General features: G+C 37.9%; 1 protein-coding gene across 8 annotated transcripts in view; it reads right to left on the minus strand.

Annotated features, from left to right (window-relative positions):
• Nucleotides 1–23,802, minus strand: part of KLF12 (Kruppel like factor 12) — a 1,158,470-nt gene that overhangs the window by 311,801 nt on the left and 822,867 nt on the right. The window lies entirely within an intron of this gene.

The raw sequence follows: 23,802 nt of genomic DNA on the forward strand, positions 1-23,802 counted from the left end.
AATTAGTCAGACTTTGATTTTCAATAACTTCTACAGTCTCTCTTTTATTGCCTCTTTAATATCATTGGTCTTATTCCCTTATTAGGAAATCCACATCGTGATCTCTTTCGCTATGAACTTTAATCACTCATTCACTGAATCAACAAGGACTTATCCTCCTTCCACCTTATTCCAACTAAATCCCTAGTCTAGTTAAAAATAAAGGACTCTAGGTTTCAGGAAGCAGATTTCAGCATAATAATAAAAACAATTGCCACAAAAGGAAATAGTATAAAATCTCTGTTCACGGTACTACAGAAACAAAAGGACAAGAACTGCTTAATGGTTACACCAGTCATGTGTGTCTGTCTACTGAGCATCTGAAATGTGGCTGGTCCAAATTAAGCTGTTCTGTAAGTGTGAAATACACACCAGATTTTGGAAATATTTTACAAAACGAAATAAACACTAAAATATTTCATTTATCATCTTACATGTATTACATGTTGAAAGGGTAATATTCTGGAACTACTGGGGTAAATAAAATAAAATTAATTTCACCTGTGTCTTTTCACTCTCTAATGTCACAATTAAGAATGCTAAACTTACTTAAGCAGTTTGTGTTATATTCTATTGGACAGTACTGGTCAAGTTCCCACATTTCAAAGCCTTGCACAACACACTAGGAATTTTCCTGGCTTCTAATTATATTTTATATAGACCTTAATGACATGTCTACTTTGTCCATTATACTCCCAAAAGGTATGTTTTCTTGTTTAATCTAGTGTTTAATGTATCTGGATATAAATGTATCACAACATGTACTGTTGATTGAGCACAATCTTGAGCCCCTTGGAGAGCTATAATTGTGCAGAATGTATTTGATGCTTGCTGGTACCTGATTTTTATCTCACCAGATTATTAATCTTCAGTTCTTTGAAAACTCTGCAAAGTGATCTCAAAAGTATTGTGTGTGTCTTCCAAATGCACAGTCATTCACACACAGCCATGCCTGCACTCAAGTGTCAAGGGCTTTCCATAATCCTCATAGCCTATTAAAACTAAAAGATTCCCAGAGGACCAGAAATATAACATAGCATCCACTGTTATATCCTGAGACATAGCTGTATTTCAATTGATAAGATAAAATGTAACATATTCTGCATCACATATCCACTTCACTGCTGATGGGAAATGCATTGGACAATATATACATCATTAAACTGAACACAGCCAAGTATATTAAGTTACAGCACCATTTGGAAACTCAGGGCAAACAATCCTCCTAAATTTCTAAATGTCAAGCTTACTGACAATAACATTTTCATCTGTTCTGTGTTTACTGTTGTTCCTTCCATGTTTCTTCTCAGGCATTTTTCTGAGTAAACAAGTTTGAATCATAGAGTTTATGATTTTCATTATGTATAAATTGGTGGAAGAATTCATTCTACATTTAATGAACTTTCCAGCTCTTTTATAGACCTGTAACAGTACCTAAAAAATAATCACATATTGTAACTTTTATCAACCCTCATTTCTTTTTTTTTTTTTCATAGAGTTGCATATGGAGACCATGTTTTCAGTCACAAGATCTCCACCAAATACTCTTCCCCTGCTCGGGTCCAGGGGGTGGCACTTTGTGAGTTAGCATAACACCAGCTGAGACCCATCCCCATCAGGCAACAGAAGCAGGGCTATACTCAGCAGAAACCGACTCACTGAAGAATACATCTTTGACCTCAGAGAGGGGATCTACCTGGCAAAGGGCACAGGGACTTCTTTCTTCTAAGTCTGCAGAAGGCCTTTAAGAGTTGACTGTACTCTACAGTTTGCTATAAACATGAGGGAGGCCCTCATGTGACAGCATTCCTTGAACCCACAACCTAGGGCATCCTGGAGATGCCAGGCCAAGCGTGAAGTTTACCAAAAAGGCAAATTCAGTGCTTACCACACCTTTTCACGTCATCCTCAACTGTCTGAGAAAATTAGTGTCGGGGCGCCTAGATGGCTCAGTTGGTTGAGCGTCTGACTTCAGCTCAGGTCATGATCTCACAGTCCGTGAGTTTGAGCCCCCTGTCAGGCTCTGTGCTGACAGCTAGGAGTCTGGAGCCTGCCTCAGATTCTGTGTCTCCCTCTCTCGCTGCCCCTCCCCTGCTCATGCTCGGTCTCTCTCGGTCTCAAAAATAAATAAAAACATTAAAAAAAATTTTTTTTAATTAAAAAAAAAAAAGGAAAAAGAAAATCAGTGTCTCAGCGTACCTGCGACCAAGCCACCGCATACCACGTGGGAAGCTCTGGGCTAATTTATCGAGGGAGCTACAAATCTAAATGCTAACTAGAGCCAGATTGAAACAGGAGTGTGGCCTTTCGAAAAAGCATAGAAATGGGAGGCAGAAGGATGTCCTCTCTGGAGAAGGCCACTGCTACTCAATTTCTGACCTCTGCCCTACAGTTACATTCAAATGAAATGTAGAATCTGTGTCCATTTATGAAATTTCCTAGTTTAAAAAAAAAAAAAATGGCTGCACTGCTAGACTGACAAAAACCGGACAAAACAACAACCCCAGCCACACATCAGCCAGTTTATGATATGTGTTGTACTGTTTTGACCTTCAGATTCAAAACACCTAGGAGGCCAAGGAAATTACAAATTAGAGAGCCCCTAGATTTATCTGGGTCTTTGCCATGGTGAACCAACAAGAACAGAAATTCACATAATAAAACATGGTGTTTCTTACAGAAGTATCATTTTTACTTGTAGATTTTTTAAAATTTGTATTAAAACAGTGTATGATGAATACAGTTCAAAAACCATACGATTTAAAGTAAAACAAGAGAATCAGAATAAATCTCCTACTAGAGCCAGGCTACTTACAACCACACACCTGGGGTTATCTTCCTCTTCTGAGGTAAAGTTTAAGAAGTAACCTACTGGACAAGCATCTGAGAGGTATGAGAATCTCTTACACTGGCTCTGAATAAAAGGAGATTTTCAAGGATTCTTCCATAGTTTGAAGTTTTGTGTTTTTTTTAAACATTTATTCGTTTTTTGAGAGACAGAGAGAGAGAGAGAGAGAGAGAGAGCGCGCACAAGTGGGGGAGGGGCAGAGAGAGAGGGAGACACAGAATCTGAAGCAGGCTCCAGGGTCTGAGCTATCGGCACATAGCCCGATGTGGGACTTGAACTCACGGACGGCGAGATAATGACCTGAGCCAAAGTCGGGTGCTTAACTGACTAAGCCACCCAGGCACCCCTGAAAGCCTATTTTCAAAAGAATATCAATCTTTTCTACATTATATCATACGGTGTAGTTATAACTATCAATATTTATATACATGTTTAGACCTTATATGAATTCAACTGGATTTTTTTTTTCTTTTAAGATTATTTATTTTGAGAGAGTGAGTGTGCATGAGCTGGGGAGAGGCAGAGAGGGAGACAGAGGATCAGAAGTAGGCTCTGGGCTGACAGGAGAGAGCCCAAGGCGGGGCTCAAACTCCCAAACAAGATCATGACCTCAGCTGAAGTCAGACGCTTAACCGAATGAGGCACCCAGGCACCCCCAGAGTCTGAAATTTTTAATCAGCCCTGAGCGGCTTAGATTGCTACTTCAAATGTAATTTGCATTCTCAAAATGTTCTAGAAGGCTCCTGGAAGCCTGAACTTCAGCAGTTGAGGCCTGCCAGCCCAGTGGACAGAGGGCACCCCACTAACACAACAGCACATTCACCCATCCTACACCAATAAATAGTTTTCTTCATATGTTCTGCGTTTGTTTACTAGTAATGAATAAAACATTAAAATTGCTATTTGGAATATAAAATACTGTAGTTCTTACAAATGGTGAAGTTATGCTGGCTGTAGTTTAGGGTACTAAGGCTGTTATTTATAGAATAAAACCCATTATCACTACTCAAATATTGAACAAGAATAGTTTGTATTCAAAGATAAAGTTGCCACAGGGGACTATTGATATAGGAAATATGGCTGGAGAGATATGGGATGCATATTAAAATTTATATACTGAAGAGAAAAAATGTATTTAACAGGTATATTTAATATTCTAGTAGCATCGACTGGAATTGTTAAAGTTATATTTGCTGACATTTCAATTATAACCTTCCATTTTCAGTGCCTTCAGTTCAAACCAAAAATTTTCTCCAGCCCCAAAAGTAATGTACTTTATAAAGCTTCAGTTTGCTAATGATTTTTTGGTAGTGTTCAGCAATGGAAACTTTCAGGGAAAAGACCAAAGGCAAATTTGAATGTTTTTCCTCACAGGACCACTAAATTTTGAAATGAATATAGTAGGGATTTAAGACAATGCTTTTCCAAGTGAAGCAGGGAGGCTAAGAGTTTGCCATAGTTCGTTAAATAATAAACGGTGGAGTCAGGAATCAAACCCAGGGATTTTCACTCCAAATCTATGCTCCTAAGTATTATAGTTTATTGCCTTTGCATTATCATAAGTTGATGGAAATATTTCTATATATAGTAATTTGTATATAGCATCAATACAGCACATACAGTATATCTAGTATTACATACCTATAATTTTGTTTTTTTTAATTTTATTTATCTCTACACTCAACATGGGGCTTGAACTCACAACCCCAAGATCAAGGGTCACATGCTCCTCCAACTGAGCCACCCAGACACTCCAACTACAATTTTAAACAATGATAAAAAATGTTTAGTCTTCTCATAATCTATTTCAATATCTTACAACTCTTACTGTTAATGATAACTTAATGGTGCTGTAACCCTCAATGCAATTACAATTTGTATGTATAATTTTTTGTGCAATTTCTTGAAGCTCCCACTAGATTACATTTTCAAGGGGCATGGGGCATTCTAGGGCTTACTGAAGATGCTTAGCCTCCCTAGAACCCAGTTATCTCAAATATAAAACAGGAATAATAACAGTGCCTATGTTGGAATGGCTCCGGGAATGAAATGCAAAAATGTAAGTAAAGTGTTTAGCACAATGCCCAGCACACAGGAAGCAATTAGCAAATGTTAGTTATTATCATTATTATTGTTGATAACAATTTTACCCACCCTTTGTCCTTGTGACTTGCATGGGCTTGGCACATGAGAGGTCCTCAGTAAATAATAATTAAATAAATTAAAGAACACTTTAAGACTTTTTAAACAACACTCCCTGCCCCCCACCCCTATCCCATATATTTATTTCCACAGCCACTGCTATCTCTCAAACATGATTTTATTTCCTCCACCCGAAACACAACTCCCCATCCTAATTTTCAACTGGCTAACTCCTACTTTTCCTTTATGTTGTGGCTCCCTTTCTTCTCTTATGGGAAGTCTTTTCTTAAACTGAGAGCCTATTATGCACACCTGCTTATGCTTTTTCACTGGACTCTCTTCTCTCTCTTTTTTTTTTAATGTTTGTTTATTTTTGAGAGAGACAGAGAGAGAGAGAGAGAGAGAGAGAGCACGAGTGGGAGAAGGTGACAGAGAGAGAGAGAGAGAGAGAGAGAGAGAGATACAGAATCCAAAGCAGGCTCCAGGCTGTCAGCACAGAGTCCAATGTGGGGCTTGAACCCACGAACCACAAGATCATGACCTGAGCCGAAGTCAGACATTTAACTGACTGAGCCACCCAGATGCTCCTCACCGGACTCTCTTCTTGTTCCTAACTATCAAAGCAGTTAACACCAAGTCCTCCTGATGTTTTTTTACTTGCCTTAATACCCCAATAGACTGCCAACTCTTTAAGAAGACACCATTGTTTACCACTGTAAAGGTACAGAACATAAGAGATGTTTAAAAAACATTTGTTTAGGGTGCCTGGTTGGCTCAGTCGGTTAAACGTCAGACTCTTGATTTCGGCTCAGGTCATGATCTCATGGTTCCCTGAGACTTCAGCTTCACATCAGCTCCGGGGGCTCTCCCCCCTTTCTGCTCCTTCTGGTACACTCACGCGCTCTCTCTTTCTCAAATAAACTTAAAAAAACAAAAAACATTTGTTTAATGAACGAACAAACACACATTTCTATCTGAGTAACATTTCTATGATTCTCACCTTTCCCCAAAACATCATAGTGGATTTGGAATCTGGTTCAATTTTAGAAATGAACAAAAAGGAAAGAGACACGTAAGATGGGTTTTTCTTTTCAAATGGACAAAAAAAAAAAAAAAGCTTAGACAAACTCGTCCCAAAAGATAGCCAAATGGCCGTCAACATAGGAAAGATATGCATCAACATTAATCGTTAGGAAACTGTAAATTAAAGACACCAGGAAACACCAATACACAGCCATCAAAATGGGAAAAACAGCAAGAAAATATGGGTAATAGCAAGAATACGGGCATCTGGAACTTACATATACCGTTGATCAACATCTAAATTGGTACACTTGGGGGACATGGGTGGCTCCGTCAGTTAAGCATCCAAATTTGGCTGGGGTCATGATCTCGCCGTTTGTAAGTTTGAGTCCTACATCAGGCTCGCTGCTGTCAGTGCAGAGCCAGCTTCAGATCCTGTCTCCTTCTCTCTGCCCCTCCCCCACTTGTGCTCTTTCTCACGCGCGCTCTCTCTCTCTCTCAATAAATTTAAAAAACCTTTAAAAAAATAAATTGGTACACTGAGGAAAACCGCTCAGCAGTATCTACTAAAATGAAAATACATTCCTTAAGACTCAGCAATTCCACTTCTAGGAATATGCCACTCAGAAATATGCACATATGTGTGCCAAAAAGCATTCACAAGAATATCCCTAACAGCTGAAATTGGAAACAAGAAAATGTTCACCAACAGTAAAATGGATAAGTCAATCTGTGGAAGTTTTTGATAAATTCACACACTGGAATATTATAAAGCAATGCAACAAAAGAACACTATGGATAAATCTTGAAAACATGTTGAGTGAAAGAGGCTTAACTCCAAAGAGTACACGTTATACTCGTGTGGGGTTGAGAGACACGGTCTTTGGTGACAAAAGAGAGATAGTGGCTGACTCTTGTGGGAGTGGCTCTGACTTGTTCTGGTGGCTGTTGGGTGTATACATTCACTTTGTGGGAGGTCATCCATTTGTACACCTGCGATATGTGCACTTTTCTGCATGTGAACTGCACTTCGGTGAAAAGGTGAACTAAAAATAAATGAATAAATAAAGGTCGTCAACCTAAAAAAAAAAATAAGTCAACACAGATGACTCCCACAACTCTAAGAAATCTGAAATCCTGACTAGTTAGTCACTTGATTCTATCTGAAATCTCATCTTGATCTTATTTTCTAACTCTTCTCTTTACTGGGAAATTCTATTTTAATCTATTTGCTAAATATAGACTATATACACACAGGCCTAACGTTGCCATAAAAAGTGATAGGAGAGCAGAAATGGGTCATTATCTTTTTATTACAAATAAAAAAAAGAAGGGAAGAGGTTTTCCTAAAATAAGTTGGTAATTGTCACAAGAGATAAAATTGATACACCCATACATGTATTTATATTTACACGTAAACACATACGTCTCAAACAAATGGTCTGAGTTGGAAGCAACTGGCCAAAGAGCCAGTGAAAGAAATGGAAAAGCAGAGCCCTAGCATATGGAAGATGGCCCACCCTAAGAGAAGAAAAGAGGTAGGAAACCATCTAGGCAGACAATCCCAGAGCTGTCACCAGGAGGTGTGGCCAGCTCTCCTACAGCCAGAGCGGGTGCACGGGGCACTGGATTATTTAGCAGTACATGCCAAGGCAGGAAAATGTGAGAAATTAGGGTTGGAATAACTGAGGCCATAAGAAAGCCTTTAAAAGTCCTTAGGATAATTGCCTTTTACATTTTTTTTTTTTTAATTAAAAACATAAAGGCAACATCCTCAATAAGTCAAACTTTTGACAGGATTCTTACCAATTTTAAATTAGTAATAATGTTGCTACGGGATGAATTCTTCATTTTCAAACCCTTACTAACTAGAAATTTTTCAGGATCCCCCTCTCTCTCCTCCCCCTTCCTCCGGTTATGCTGCTTTCTTATGCATAATACATGGCTAATTATCTCCTGCAAAAGTGACTTAATATGCAGAAATGCCCTAAGGGGGAGCTCACCACTGCTGAAAAGGTACACAAAATAAATCCATACATATAATTTCAACAAGGCAAATCCTCCTTTGGGAACGGGTCAATGTTCAAAACATTCAGAAATGTAGATTTTACCAGGTATTTTGTCTGTTTCATTGGAAATTATGTTTAATTCTCTAACATTCACTATTTAGGCATCATCCTGGTCTTAAAACAGATCATTCAGTAAGACCTATTGCTGTGAAAAGCCACATCATGTTTTTATTCTTTACTAATGACAACAACCAACCAATGTCAGGCATGTTTTATTCATCTAACAGAATCATGAAATGTGTATATATTTCTATTCCCATACTATTAACTCTCTGTATGAAGGCTTCAGACTGAAAAGAGGTTTTTGGCTATGAAGTAATTCCATTTCATTTTAAACTCTCTTCAGATGACAAATATATTCATCATAAATCAGTACAATTACTACAGAACTATCACAGAATGCAGTTGGGTTTTTGGTGTTGAAAATCAGACTTCTCCATCAAGAAATTATGGAAAATAGGTCTTTTTAACTTACACATCCCCGGTAATCAAAGATCTATATGTTTAAATCAAAGTAGGAAACAGATCAATATAACTTTGCATCTCTTCATGTAATTAGACTACAAAATAAAATTTCCTCTTTTCTGGGAAATTTCTTTTTCTTGGGGAAAATGCTTCCAATTTTAACATTTTAAGAAGATAAAAATCTACCCCTTTAACTATTTCCTCAGCAAAATCAGAATAAACTGTCTGGACTGCAAACCACGTGGAAACCCTCTGGTCTTTTCTTTCTGCTTCCCCTGGAAAAGTAACAAAAACTCCATCCCCGGTCCCTAAGCCCATCTGCTCTCCTTGCTCAGTGTCATGGCCTGCACGTTAAACACAAGTGTCAGCCAGTCATAAAATCTCAACAATTCCAAACTCTTTGGGGATCAAACATAAAATGACATTCTGTTGAGTGGGAAATCCCATGACCTGTGGCCATGTCTTACTGGGGTTTGACATGATGGAAAAGAAAAACACAGCCTGCCTTTAAAACAAGGTCATTCTTACATGGAATTTGGTTGTAAAAAAAGACCTTACAAACCTCATATTTATGTTGGCTAAAATATCTTTTCATGCATACATAAACTTCAAAAAGAAATTTCAGAAATTTTAGCATTTCTTTTGTACTGCTCAGTTCTTGTGGGCTCAAGCAACTTGTATATAGTCAAAGTAACACAAAAAGGCAAGCAGTCCCTGCCAGTGATGGATGCAGGCACTCTACTCCCATTCAGCCCGTCCCGAAAGAAGATGGGTACCTAATCACTACCGGACAAATCCCACAAAGGCAGCGGCACGTTACGGACGCCTAATACATCACACCGGAGGTCTCCGCACGGGTAGGACACATGACAGAATGCAATGATTTAGAATGCACTCCAATTTTTAAGCAAGTCAGTGTTAGAGCCAGAAGCAGGATAAATGAAAACTTTCTAAGACACATGTTCCTGAGATTTATAATCAGGTAGAGATAGAGAAGGGGAAGGAGATTAGACAAGTGTTTAGACTTTTCCATCAAAACATGGAATGGGAAAAAGATTTTAACACCTGCCACTTCCTTCGCAATTGTGAAGAAAGATGACTGACAATTCTCATGGGTTTTCATTACCATCAAGATCCAGCACCTTCCAAGTCTGCTACTACATAGCTGTGTCAAGCAAACCCTATCTCGGAGAAAAAGTGTTTTCAGGGAAAGGCTATGCAGAGAAAAGGGAGGCATGAAAAGAAAAAAGTGTTTTGAATTAAACTCAGAAAGATCAGTTGAGTGTCAGGAGTAAATTCACTTTGACTTGTTACTAATAAGTTCATAAAACTGCTACTCACATCTGGAATGATCAGGTATTTGACTTGATAGCATACTCACATTGTTCTTATCAAGAATAAAAAAGAGATGACTTAATATAATAACTCCCAGTCTATTAATTCTACTCCAGTCTGAGGAAATAAGGGTCCTGAAAGTTGACAGTTGATGGTAAGTCCATGTCTCTAAGAAACTTTTAGTAGAAGAAGCTACAAACAGGACATGGTATTCTTGAGATAGTGATACAGGAGATCTCTGTAAAATGACTAGGGGTTGGGGGGTGGGATGTCAGGAGGGAGAAAGAGAGGAAAAGGAAGGAGAAAAGGCAAGGAGGGAAAGAAGGAAGAAAGAAGAAAGGATAATAGAAAAACAGTAGCTTTGGTGTAAGATCCAGAAAGAGGTGTACCTAGGTGGCTCAGTGGCTCAGTCGGTTAAGGGTCTGACTCTTCTTTGTTTTACATTTTGTTTTTAAAGTTTATTTATTTTTGAAAGACAGAGACTGAGCATGAGTGGGGGAGGGGCAGAGAGAGAAGGAGATGCAACCCGAAGCAGGATCCAGGCTCTGAGCTATCTCAGCACAGAGCCCAACGTGGGGCTCGAACCCACGAACTGTGAGATCACAACCTGAGCCGAAGTTGGACGCTCAACCGACTGAGCCATCCAGGTTCCCCAAGTGTCCAACTCTTAATCTCGGAACACGTCATGCTGGAGCCCTGCAATGGGACTCTCTGTCTCTCTGTCTCTCTCTGCCCCTGCCCCACTCAAATGCGCTCTCGTTCTCTCTCTCCCAAATAATAATAATAAACTTTAAAAAAAAAAAAAAAAGATCCACTGAGAGAGCTTAGAGCTGGTGAGTACAGGCACGTGAGAGCTTACTGTAGACATCTCTACACAATCCCATAACTGCACTTCTATACCTTGAAATCCATCATGGTCAGTGTATTTATATCAAGGAAATCAGCACATGCGACTAATCAGGGCTTTTTATTCCAGATACTGTTTACCAGTACACCACTGCTTATCTCCAAATTACAATGTCAAGTGACAGACTTGTACCAATAAAACATAAGTGCTATCATCTACCTCAAAGGTTTCATATGAAAATTAAAAACAATAAGGCAAAAGTGCATAAAGGACATGAACTTTAGATAGCTAATGCTATTTACATTTAAGAATCAGCCATCAAGTGCAAATTATAGAAACCAACCTCTAAGAATTTCACCAGTAATGACGTCTCCTTAATGGCAGCACTAGCCAGACCACAGGCCTAAAATAGTTGAACAGCAGCAGCCAGATGAGTAGTGAAGTTTAGAAACCAACAAATAAACAAAAAGGGACATAGTTATGATCACAGGAAGGCTAGCGAAGTAGGCAAACTTGACAAGGAAACCAGCACTAAATGAAAAGTCAACACAGTGGCATTCATTCCAAACCTTCCGTGTGAAATAGAACTATATTAAATCTGATGTGTTTTTATGTCTTCACAGATATTTTAAATACGCGGGCACTATATAAGAAATGGCCACAAAGGAATAGTGCTAGAAAGCTCTGGAAGTATTAACAACCACATAGCTCTCAGTCAACGTTAGAAGCACAACCCAAACGTCAAGTCTACGTTAAAAACAGTGAATTGCAAGACCAAGAGGAAAGCACCTTCATGAAACCATCACAAAATACAATGGTGACATTCACCGCAGACAGAATTTCAGAAAAAAGAATACAACTTACTGTATGCACACATTTCTACATACAAAAGAATATTATTCCTTAGCCAGATAAATATCCGTACATACATATGTCCACATACACACACATTAAGTCACCTCTCTACAAAATTGGTGGGTAGTCCTCACATTCCTAATTAAATAGCCACCCCCTGGCTATACTACCTCTCTGCGTCCCCACCTCTGCCAGATGACATTTTTCCCGTTGTTTTCTTCCTTTGTAGAATCCACTCGTCTTCCGTACTTTTTTCAACTCTACATTTTCTTTCTTGTTTCCTTAATGTGCTGGGTCCAAGACTGGTTTTCCAGTCGTAGAAAAGACAATGAATGGTACATAGAAAAAAAGGGAGAACATAAATCTAAAAAGCACACCAACCCCCACCCCTACTCAGATACAGCCACTAGTGACAACTCTAACCCCCAACACACCCAACCCCACACACCTCATTGGCCCCCTCTTTCTCGAAGATGTTCAGGGAAGCCATGCATTGTGAAGAAGGAAGAATCAGATCATGAATTTGTCTCTGTTCTGTTGAAACTAACTTTATCTAAATCTATCCACTGCACGTGCGCATGCAAACACACACACACACACACACACACACACACACACACACACACAAAACCTCAAAAAGTCTTAAATCTTAAGTATCCCTGCTATTCAGTGCAACATAAAGGCCTGTAGAGCCATATTTCTTGACTTCAACTACACATTAGAATTCACTAGGAGCTTCTGAAACTCCTTCTGAGCCATCTGAATGCCTGACCTATAATAACAAGAGAATCTGTGGGGTTGGCACTCAGGTAGCCACAGGTATTAAAAGCCACCCAGGACACCTGGGTGGCTCAGTCGGTTAGGCATCTAACTCTTGGGTTCAGCTCAGGTCATGATCTCACAGTTTTGTGAGTTTGAGCCCTGCATCAGGCTCTGTGCTGGTGGCATGGAGCCTGCGTGGGATTCTCTCTCTCTCCCTCTCTCTCTGCCCCACTCACACTATCTCTGTCTCTCTCAAAGATAAACTTAAAAAAAAAAAAATTTAAAAAGCTACCCAAGTGATCCTAATGTGGAGCCAGAATTGAGAACCACTACTCTAGACCTAATTCTCAACCTTAGCTGTATACTCCCAGGTTCCCTTGGGAGGCTTTTAAACATACAAATGCCCAGACCCCATCCTAAAGCAACAAAATTAGAATCTCCAGGGAATGGAAACACTTCCCCTGATACTAAACTAAAGCTGAGACTGAAAAACCAATGTTCTCTGATCTATTGATCATTAGCTTTTTTTTTTTTTTTTTTGGGAATTCCTTTAACTATTATAACCTTCCCTATTTTACATTCAACTTTTATACTGTTTCTAGTACTAACCCTTAAGGAACACATATTAAAATTACTTCATTCAACACTTGCTTCAAAAACAAGCCTGTAGTAGAGAAACTCAGGACTGAACTTTCCCTCTAATTGGCCGATGGAGGAGATTCCTGGGGCTGCTGTAAGGAAGTACCACAAGTTAGGTGGCTTATAACCACAGTGTCTTATTCTTTCACAGTTCCGGAGGCTTGAGTGCAAAATCAAGGTGTAATTAGAGCCATGCTCTCCCTGAAGCCTCTAGTGGAGAATGTGTTCCATGCTTTTATCTTAGTTAATGGTGTTGCCAGAAATCCTTGTCGTTCCTTGGTTTGAAGACATATCACTTCAATCTTTGCCTCCACCATTACATGGTGTTCTCCCTATGTGCCTATGTCTCTTCTAAGGACACCAATCATATTGGATTAAGGGCTCAACCTACTCCAGTATGACATCAGCTTAACTAATTACATCTGCAACAACGCTATTTCCAAGTAAGATCACATTCTGATGTTCCAAGAAGGACATAAATTTTGGGCAGAGAGACACTGTTCAACCCAGTACAGTGGAAAAGAGGGGGGAAATAGCAACTATAGGTAAGAAGCATCAGCTGTTGACAGTGAGCAGGTAGATTAGCCAAGTTTCTAGGAACCTCAAAGAAAATAAAAGGGGTATAGAAAATACAGTCAGAGTCAAGAGTGTCCCTAAGAGACTGATCTAGAAAGAGATTTCAAGCCCTAACAGTTTATCACCACCAATGCAATGGAACCCTTCTTCCAATGTCCAGCTTTTAAAATAATAAGTTCCCTATGGTTTAGAAATTCTTATATTCATATTTCTGTCAGTGTTATAGCAATGCCCCAAAATTTTCATATAAAAATCCAAGCATTTTCCAATAGATACACTGTCATATATAAGATTATAATCATAGTACTATATTGTAAAGGGAAAGGGGCATTATAGAGGCAGTATGCTTTGTAGAATAAACAATCTCTAACAAACTCATACCCAATCACCAACCATATTTCAGAGAAAATACTTCCTGAGTTCCAACTTCATATTCTAACCAATACCCAGCAAGATAGTAAACTCTCCTTGATTTAGCACCTTGTGTCCATTTAATGGTTTATACATTTAATTGTCTTTCACTAGCTATAGATGCAACAGATGTTTTTGTTTTCCCAAAAACCAAAGCAATAGACGAATACACGTATCATTTTGTCAAACTCAAAAATTTCTTTGTGATATGCTAACAGCCCCGGTGATAAAAGCAGCAATCAGCTGGCCTACAGCAGGAAGAGTACATGGGCATTTGAGAGAGTGAACATGTGGACGATACATGCAGTACAAAGTTTCCAATGAAATTTTTGGTCTCCAGATGTATTTCATCTTCTTTGACTTTACAAGTATCTTATAAAATAATTGGCAATATAAACAAGTTAGTGCTATTCATTTAAACACTACTTTAAAGAGATGAAATTATTTATTTTAGGCAAATTTGTTTTTATGAATGAAAATACGTTAAGAAAAATAAAAAGTTTAAAACATAGGAAATTGGTAAAAGGCCCAAGTAATTAGATTTTTATAGATTAAATTATTTAAGCTTCAATAAACTTCAAATATTTGAGACTCTACACAAAACAGCACCCACCTCCCTGACTCTTCCCAAACTTTAATAACTCAGTGTCTAACTACATTAAGTTCTCAGCATAAATAAGGTGAAAGAAATCTCCCTTTATAACATAGCTCGAAGAGAAAAAAATCTCTTCTGTTTACTAGGCTGACATTTACTTTGATCTCTTGCAGACCCTTTCAGGTAACAACTTATATATATAATAGAGTTAAAAAGCAAGTAAACTCCTTTGGGAATTTAAAATACCTTAGAAGTCATGAGCAAATGCAAATAAACTGAAAACACAAGAAGGCATCTCTATTGCTTGCCTTTGCTAAGTTTGACAGCAGTGTTTTAAAATACAGGTGAGGAAATCGTTCAATTTGGCTCTGGTACTTGGAAAGAAGCTGAAAGCAGTTTAATAACTAGAGTAAGCTGAAACCATATGTCTAAAAAAACAAATTCAAAGACAGCAAAAGGAAGTGCCTTTATGCAAATGTCATTCCATCCCAACTACTTCTATTTTCCAAGAAGAATAATCTGTGCTGCTGACCTACCCAGAGGAAGGATCCAAATACATCCGATGCCCCATCTACTGCTATAGCTTCAAAGTCGGTTCTTAATTGCGCAACTAACAGGCTATAAACATTAGTAAATTACACACGTTGGACATTTCAGTTTCTTCATAGGTTAAAAAAAAAAATCCATGAATAGTCTAAGTAGCTGCAAAGGTTCTGATATTTCATTGCCACGTGGTTATGTAACCCCTAATAATTTACTAACATATACTGAGCATGAAAGATACTCCAGGGAATTGAGAATCACACAAATTCATGCTCTGCCTTTTCATAAACAGTCATTGTCATAACTACAAAATAATGTAGATTATATCATCAATCAATAAGCAATGAATAAGGCAATGAAATGCACTGGACTGATGTGAGGAGATAAACAAATGTCTACAGATAAACAGTTAAATGAAGACATCAAGTATGCACATCAAGCATCCAATTTGATTACTGCCACATACAATCAGTCTTCCAGAGTCCCCATGATAGGAAAGAAAATAGTATTTGGAAAAATGCAAATGTGACTCCCTTAAATAATTTAGATTTGCTAAAATGGTCCCAGTAAAACAGCTGAAGTTTGGGTACCCTTATTCAAAACATGACTTTATTAATAACTGTCAAATGAAACATTTCGACAAATGTCAATTTCATATTTGTATTTTTATAAAATTATTATAAATGATTACACATGGATTGCAAACGCAGCTTAAAAAACTATCTTTAAGACTTTAAGGAAAAAGAAGAAATGATTTTGACATTAGAGGAAAAACAGGTTTAAAGGAACTTGGCAACAGTTCAACTACCAAAATATATGTGTAAAAAATAAAGAAAGGCGGAAGAGGAAAGAAAACCAGTTATTTTAATTCCAAAAAAAAAAAAAAGTGAAAGATTTGCAAATCAACTTCTTTTTTAGCTTCATGCTTTTTTAAATTAAACTTCATATAATTCTCCTTGAAGCTTAAATTACATAGTGAATAAGAATCGCCTTAGACACTAAAAATGGCTAAAAGGTCCATTTTATGTCATGTATATTTTACCACAATTAAAAAATAAAAATAAAGAGAGATTTAAAGGTTGATGTGTTTATAAAATAGGGAAGGAATGGTTTACATCTCTGTAACTTACATATACTTGCACATATTTCCAAGTTAGACACGAAAATACACAGATTTAACTCTACTTTTGCTGTTGGAGGACAAGTATCAGGTCTTATTCACCTTTGCATTTCCAATATTTAGAAAAGTGCTTTGCACAATATGGAAAGCTGGAACCTGCCAAATAAATAACACATACAAAGAAAATGGCTGAAACAGTAAATTTTATGTTCACTTGACCTGGAAGCAAATATCACTATCATTCACCCTGGTTTCTATCCAGGTAAATCTAAACATCAATTCTAATCTTCTGTCATTTGTTTTCTGGGATACGCAATTTTTAAATTAGGACCCACGGGAGGCCAAACGGTGTAGAAAGGAGGGACCCATTTGTGCACCATGTCGATCAGCTTGTCCCACAATGAAGTCAGGTGCCCTGTGAAACTTGTCAGGTTCTTTCCTGTGTGAATCGCCACCTAGAAATGTCAGGGGCCTGCCTTAGGTTTCTGACAGGAAACAGTGCCACACCGAAGTGCAAATTCACACGGAGGGGAAGCTACGGGGGCTGAGACTGCATCCACAGCAGAGCAGACAGAACAAGCAAGTCAGGGCTTTACTTGAAAATAAAATGGAATCAAGAACCACCAAAGAAATGGGCAATGGCAAAGAGATGGAAAATTAGTTTGACCAAAAATACAAATCAACTGTGTATCAGTAAACCTAAGGAAAGCTTTTCTCGCAGCTAACAGAGGAATCTGCCAAGAAGTTTGAAGGCAATGGAAACTCAAAGCAAATCTATTCCCTTCATACTTTCAGGGCTTCCTCCCTAATGTGCTTTTTTTTTTTCTCTCTCTCTTTAGCTCTCACACTCTCCTCTTTACCACCCTCACCCCCCTTTTTCTCCATCTAATTATGCATCTCAAGGAAATTCCCTTACTCCATTATGTACATTCATTTACCAAGTCCACCCTTTGGGGCTGGGGAGGGGAGAAGCTTGAGAGGAGAGGTAAATACTTAAGATCTGTCCTCCTACATCTTGGGTAAAAGGCAAAGCAAGCTAAGGAGAAAAACTCTGTATATTTGGTTTTAATAGTAAAACGCAAGATAAAGATCCCCTAAGGCTATTTTTAAATGCCCATAAAACCAAAACAGCGGTTTCCAATTCTTCATTTGGTGACTGGAGCTTTAGATAATAAGAATTTAAAGTAAACGTTACATTAAGTCAAACAATCAGTAATTGGATCTATAAGCCGGAAATGAATTTTTAAAGGCTGGTTTTTGTTTTGTTTTTAAACTTCAAGGACTTTAAAATTTATCTGTCCCTTGTAAAGAAATAAGAAAAAGTGAGATATCACTTGGAATCAATTAAATCAGCCAATTTACAACTAATGCCCATTACATCCATTGATAGGAAGTGATAGAAACAACCTTATTCCTAGGTTGCCTCTGGCAACACCAACTACCCAGAACCCTTTTACAAGCACTTATGTTTCAAGAATCAAAATAGTTGACAGTCTTTGACACACTAGTAACATTCCTGAATTAATCCTCTTTCCTCCCTTAAAAAAAAAAGGAAGGAAAAACTGTGTGTAAAAAGCTCATTGAAACACTATTTGTAACCTAAAAACTAGAACCAGTTCATGAAAAGGAAATGGCCAATTATGGTAAATCAATGTAATAAGATTATTATGGTGCCATTTAGAAGCTACAATCAATAAAAATAGGAAAAAAGCAGTATTAAGTAAAAATGACCTGCATATGAAGAAGAATAAAATATATGAAAACATTTGTTGAGTAAGTGTAGTGTGGTGTTCTGCATAAAGTTTTTCCCCACCTTAATTTGCATTACTGATAAAACGTTGTAATGTTTTCCTAAGAAACTAGAGATACAATATAAATTTTTGTAAGCATATTTCCTAATATTAGTTTTAAATATTAATAGGGGTGCCTGGTGGCTCAGTTGGTTAAGCATGTGACTCTTGATTTTAGCTCAGGTCATTATCTCACAGTTATGAGATCAAGCCTCACATCGAGCTCCACACTGACAGCTCAGTGCCTGCTTAGGATTCTCTTTCTCTCTCTCTCTCTCTCACTGTCTTTCTCTCTCTCTACCCCTCCCCTGCTTGCGAGCACACACGCTCTCTCTTTCTCTCTCAAAATAAACTTTAAAAAGTAATAAAAAAATAAATAATATATTAATCGATTTCAGATAGCAACGTTTATTGAAAAGAATATAAAGATTAATAAGGTCACTCATAGAATTTGTCTTAATATGATAAATAATACAACAAACATGGTTCTTACGTAGAAATGCATCAAGATTTTAAAATGTTCAATTAGTCCTCACCTTAACAGGAATTTAGAAAGCACTGTGCTAGGTGCTGCAGAAAATTACAACGTATATGAGAATCACATCATTATATAAGCTTATTTTATATATATAAAGTAAAGTGAGAACATTTTCAATTTTTTTTTAAGTTTATTTATTTATTTTGAGAGAGAGAGCAAGCATGAGCTGGGGAGGGGCACAGAGAGACAGAGAGAGGGAACGAAAGAAGCCCAAGCAGGCTTCATGCTATCAGTGCTGAGCCCCATGTGGGGCCAGAACCCATGAACTATGAGATCATGACCTGAGTCATGATCATGACTGAGTCACCTGAGTCAATCAGGAGTTAGATGCTTAATCGACTAAGCCACCCAGGTACCCCTCAAAAATTTTTTAAAAGGAACATAAGTTACATGACCAATTACAAAACTCTAGAGAAATAACCCGCAATAATAGATGACATATAAAAAAGGAGTTCACAAATTTCACTAACATTAGTAGTAGTTAACATTCCCTGAGTACTGATTTCCAGACACCTTGCTAGATGTTTTACCCAGTTACCACTTCATACAAGACTACTAACTAGATGCTTTTAGTAACTGCACTTTTTAGATGAGGAAACTGAATGTCCCATAGGAAATAAAACTTGTCCAAGGTTACATGGAGGACATCCAACCAAAAATACAGGGTGAACCTGGGACTTGAACCAAGTTCTGATCCTTTCTTGCTTACTTTCTCCATAGCTGAAAAGAAAAATAATAAAAAAAAAAACAACTTATAAACCACATAAAACCAGGACTTTTATTTATATTTCTTTATATAATCCCACTAGATTTGCTTTCCTCAGTTTATTTTTAATCAGCTCTTACAATGGAAGAATTGCTTAACTATATAGAGGACAAGAAAATTTCACCATGATTGGTCATCTATATCATCTTCAATGTGTTTCCTATTAAGTGTTTCCAACTACATAGAAACCTTATCTTCAAAATCATAAAATTAATACAGGCACGTCTCCTGATCATATTTCCCCTTAGGTCAGACATAGCTACGTCATGAATAATTCACCAGAATATACTGGGTGAGATATGCTTTTTATTTTTTTATTTAGTGTGGAAGCCACTCGAGATTTATAAGTATGTAGGAAGACCTATTCATGGATGTGGGCATCTCAGGTACCCAGTATCATTCCTACTATTTGTTCCCAAGTAGTTTTCTATGCACACGTCTCACCTATGCACCAGCTGAGTCTGAGCCTCTAGGAAGGGCCTTGCATTCCAATGTTAGCAGCACCTTCCAACTATCTCCTGGGCAGATAGGTCCCTTCCTAAGTAAAACATGCAGTTCCCTATGAGTTCAGTTCTGTAACTTTATTTCCTAAAAGCACGGTTCACCAAGTCTTAGCTCTCGACCACACTTAAATGCACAACCAAGGCCAACCGGGAAAGGCAGTGGGTGGAAAAGCATGGAAAGGAAGGAAGGTGCTGCAGATAGACTCTGAGTCATCCACGGAGAGGTCAAAGTGATTTGGAATGCTGTCCGTTCTCAAAAATAGATCTGAATTTTCTCCGCAAAACTCCACAGACCTTTTTATATTACATTAAATGCTTTAAGTCGTTATTTGTCTTGAATCACCCAAAGAAACTGATGCCCTCAGAGATCTGGACCCTGGCACTAGAATGAACCCCAGGCAGGGCTGAACAGTGGAAAAGAGGGTGCATTTGCTTTATCCAGGATGCTGGAGGGCTTACTGGAAAACCAAAAACAAAAGAGGAGATTACCAACAGGAGTCCACTGAAGATCGAAGGGATGCTTCTTTGGGATAAAGCATACAAGTGACTTCTTCTGAAAAGAAGTCACTGGAGAAGAATTGAGAGTAGTAGACAGTGCTTGCCCAGCACTGTAGGATTTCCCTGCCATATTATTGCCTCATATTTCCTCTACCTGCTTCCACTCTGTATCTTTGTGTCCAGTGAAATACCAATTCCTTTCATTAGCACAAGGATATCTCACCCTCCCTTAAGATGGCCCTTAACAACAACAACAAAAAGATGGCCCTTACCAAAATTTTAAAACAGCTGCATGAGGAAGAGATAAAAAGTCCAAACAGCTCCACTGTTTGAGAACAAAACCTGTCTGTCATTTGCTCACCTCCCACCCCCTCCCTTTATCTGGCCCACTTCCAATCCATATAAACTAAAGAGAAAATAATCATATTCTACAGATAACATTCAAGCCACTTAGCATCACATCTTAGAAACTTAGGGCAGACCATCAAGAATACATTTACATGTTAATGGAAACCACGAAAGTAGCACCCCCCCCCAAGTCCCCACCTCTCTTTTCTTTGGGGGCAACATTTAAGCTAACACAGTACTAAAGGCTTTTGCAAGATTTGTCTCATTAAAATTCCAAGTTTGGATATAGGTACTCTTGTTACACCACCTTACAGATGAGCAAACTATAATTTGAAGGTAAAAATCTTGCCTAACATCACAGAGATAAAAGCACGTGATTAAGGCAGGACTCAACTTCACTCTCCGCAATTCCAAATTAAATTTTGAACTGCTATATTGTACTTTAAGTTGTTAAAATCTACTTTCTACCCTTTCAATATGTGAAAGCACTATATTTAATAAAAAGGAGAAGAAGGAGGAAAGGAAGAAAAAGGGAAGAACTGAGTACCAACATGTACAAGGCACTATGCTACCTCTTGGAACTACAAAGGATTAGGGAGAGTTCAAGTCTTCATGTGTTCATAGACTCCACAGTCCGCCATTCCTTCCAGAGGGAAACTTTCTCTGGTCCACCAACCTCCACCTTTATGCTCTCTCAAAATTCTTGCTCACTTTCTGCAGAATGCCTTCCATAACTAATTCTCCTTATTTACTCAATCAGTCTAGCGATGCTGTTGTAGTTCCTAATGTATGTGACTTAAAATTCATTCCTGGAATTTCTTTTGTTTGAATGGCTTCGTTCATTAAACTAACATTCAAAAAAATACTGACATGGTGTGTTCTACTTTGTTCTAAATGACCAGTTGTGCCTACGATACACGGCATATTGAGTATCAAGCAGACTATAAAATTCAGTTTGACAGGGGGGATCTCCAGTACAGAGAACTGGATTAATCTTTTTTCTAGGTTTATGAGAAACAATAATCATAGGTCTCTTTTAGTTTACTTACAGAATGTGTATATGTTACTGGTAATAATCTACTTGTGTGAGGCACACAAACATTCATTAATAAAAATAATCAGTTTGATTTAAATCATTGCTGTAAAAGAAATGTGATCCTCTACCAAGGCAGAATTTATCACTTTTTGTATAGATCTTTAATATGCTACCTGTTGAGTCACGGATGTAATTTTCTTTCATCTATAAAGAGAACATTAAAACAACAATAAAATAGCAAAATAGTAGAATATAAGCAATATTACTTAGTATGTACTATTTTTACAGTCATACCAAAAAATCAGGTGACATTTATGTTACTTAACAAAATTAACTAAAATACATATAAAGTCACTGACAAAAAAAAGCAATATTCAATTTGGGCGATTAATTTAAGAGATTTAAATATGTTCTTCCATGTTGCAGTAAAAGATTAGAAGATTTTTTATTTTTTTATTTATTTATTTTTTTTTTTTAATTTTATTTTTGGGACAGAGAGAAACAGAGCATGAACGGGGGAGGGTCAGAGAGAGAGGGAGACACAGAATCGGAAACAGGCTCCAGGCTCCGAGCCATCAGCCCAGAGCCTGACGCGGGGCTCGAACTCACGGACCGCGAGATCGTGACCTGGCTGAAGTCGGACGCTTAACCGACTGCGCCACCCAGGCGCCCCTAGAAGATTTTTTAAAAAGCATTTTCAAGATTAAATTACTTAACTGGTAATTTAGTATTCCACATGATTGTTTTCCAATAAGCACAAATCTTATTTAAAAAAAGTGTGCTTTGAAATTTTTTATTTAGTTATAAATACACATATTTCCACAGATTAAAAAAATCTACTTTAAATGCTGGGCTGAGCAACAAACTCAAGTCCTCATCTTCCTCTTTCTAGCCATTACTTTAGGCAAATAGTTGTAAATAATCGATCACCTTTGGGGAGGATTATGAGCCAAGTAATCTCCTTACTGAGGTGGGAAGTCGAACAAAATGATGTCCAAGGGTCCATCAAGACCAGACTTTCTTAATCAGAATTCTGTTCACAAGTGTGCAGAACCCCAATCAAACTGATCAGTTTCCTTATTTCTTCCATAAAATCCACAAAACACTTTTAATATATTTTAAAAATACAGTTTGAAAACTAAAAACAAAACCCTGTGATGTGTAACAGGAACTTTCAAACCTGTTCAACATGGACTCTTCTTGAGTGAAGGACTTTCCCTTAATGTATCTATATAACTGAAGAGAAACTTTTGGAAAACCAGTATCATTAAGCCTTAGAGAAGGTCTTGAAACAAACTTTTTTAATCTGCCAAATTTTCTACAGCAATGCTTCACCATGGAAGCTCTCTATAACCTGGCCTCAGCTGACTGTACTGCCCATGACTCCTAGGCGACCATGACTGAACTAACTGCCTGTTCCCATTGGGCTATTCTGGATCCTGCCATTTGCCACCCTCGGCTACCACCTATCCAGTGTTCAGTGTCAACTCAATGCTTACTTTCTCCATGTCCCAACATATTTCACCTGAGTATTGTTCAACCTTATCCATCTTATATACAGCCCCACCCTTCCAACTCAGACCTATTTCTTCAGTATGTTCACCAAAGCTTATAATTTACTTCCTGATTATACTGTCATAAATATGGATTACCTAGGTCTGAAGTTTTGTTTCCACAACAAGACTGTTAATTCTGCATCTGACACTTCTTTATCCTTGGAAATTCTTGGTATTCAGTAAATACTTGATAGCTTATTGATAAAAAATAGAACTACGTTTATATGGACGCTTTTTCTTTTTTGGTTTTCCAAAAAAATATCTGAATTTTAAATATGATATATGTTTAATGTTCCATTGTTTTTATTCTTTAAAACTCAACTTTTTGTGGTGCGCCTGGGTGGCTCAGTCAGTTAAGCATCCGACTTCGGCTCAGGTCACGATCTCACAGTTTGTCAGTTTGAGCCCCACATCAGGCTCTGTGCTGACAGCTCAGAGCCTAGAACCCGCTTCAGATTCTGTGACTCTCTCTCTCTCTCTCTCTCTCTCTCTCTCTCT

The sequence above is a fragment of the Panthera leo genome, chromosome A1 (genome assembly GCF_018350215.1).
Source record: "Panthera leo isolate Ple1 chromosome A1, P.leo_Ple1_pat1.1, whole genome shotgun sequence".
Classification (NCBI taxonomy): domain Eukaryota; kingdom Metazoa; phylum Chordata; class Mammalia; order Carnivora; family Felidae; genus Panthera; species Panthera leo.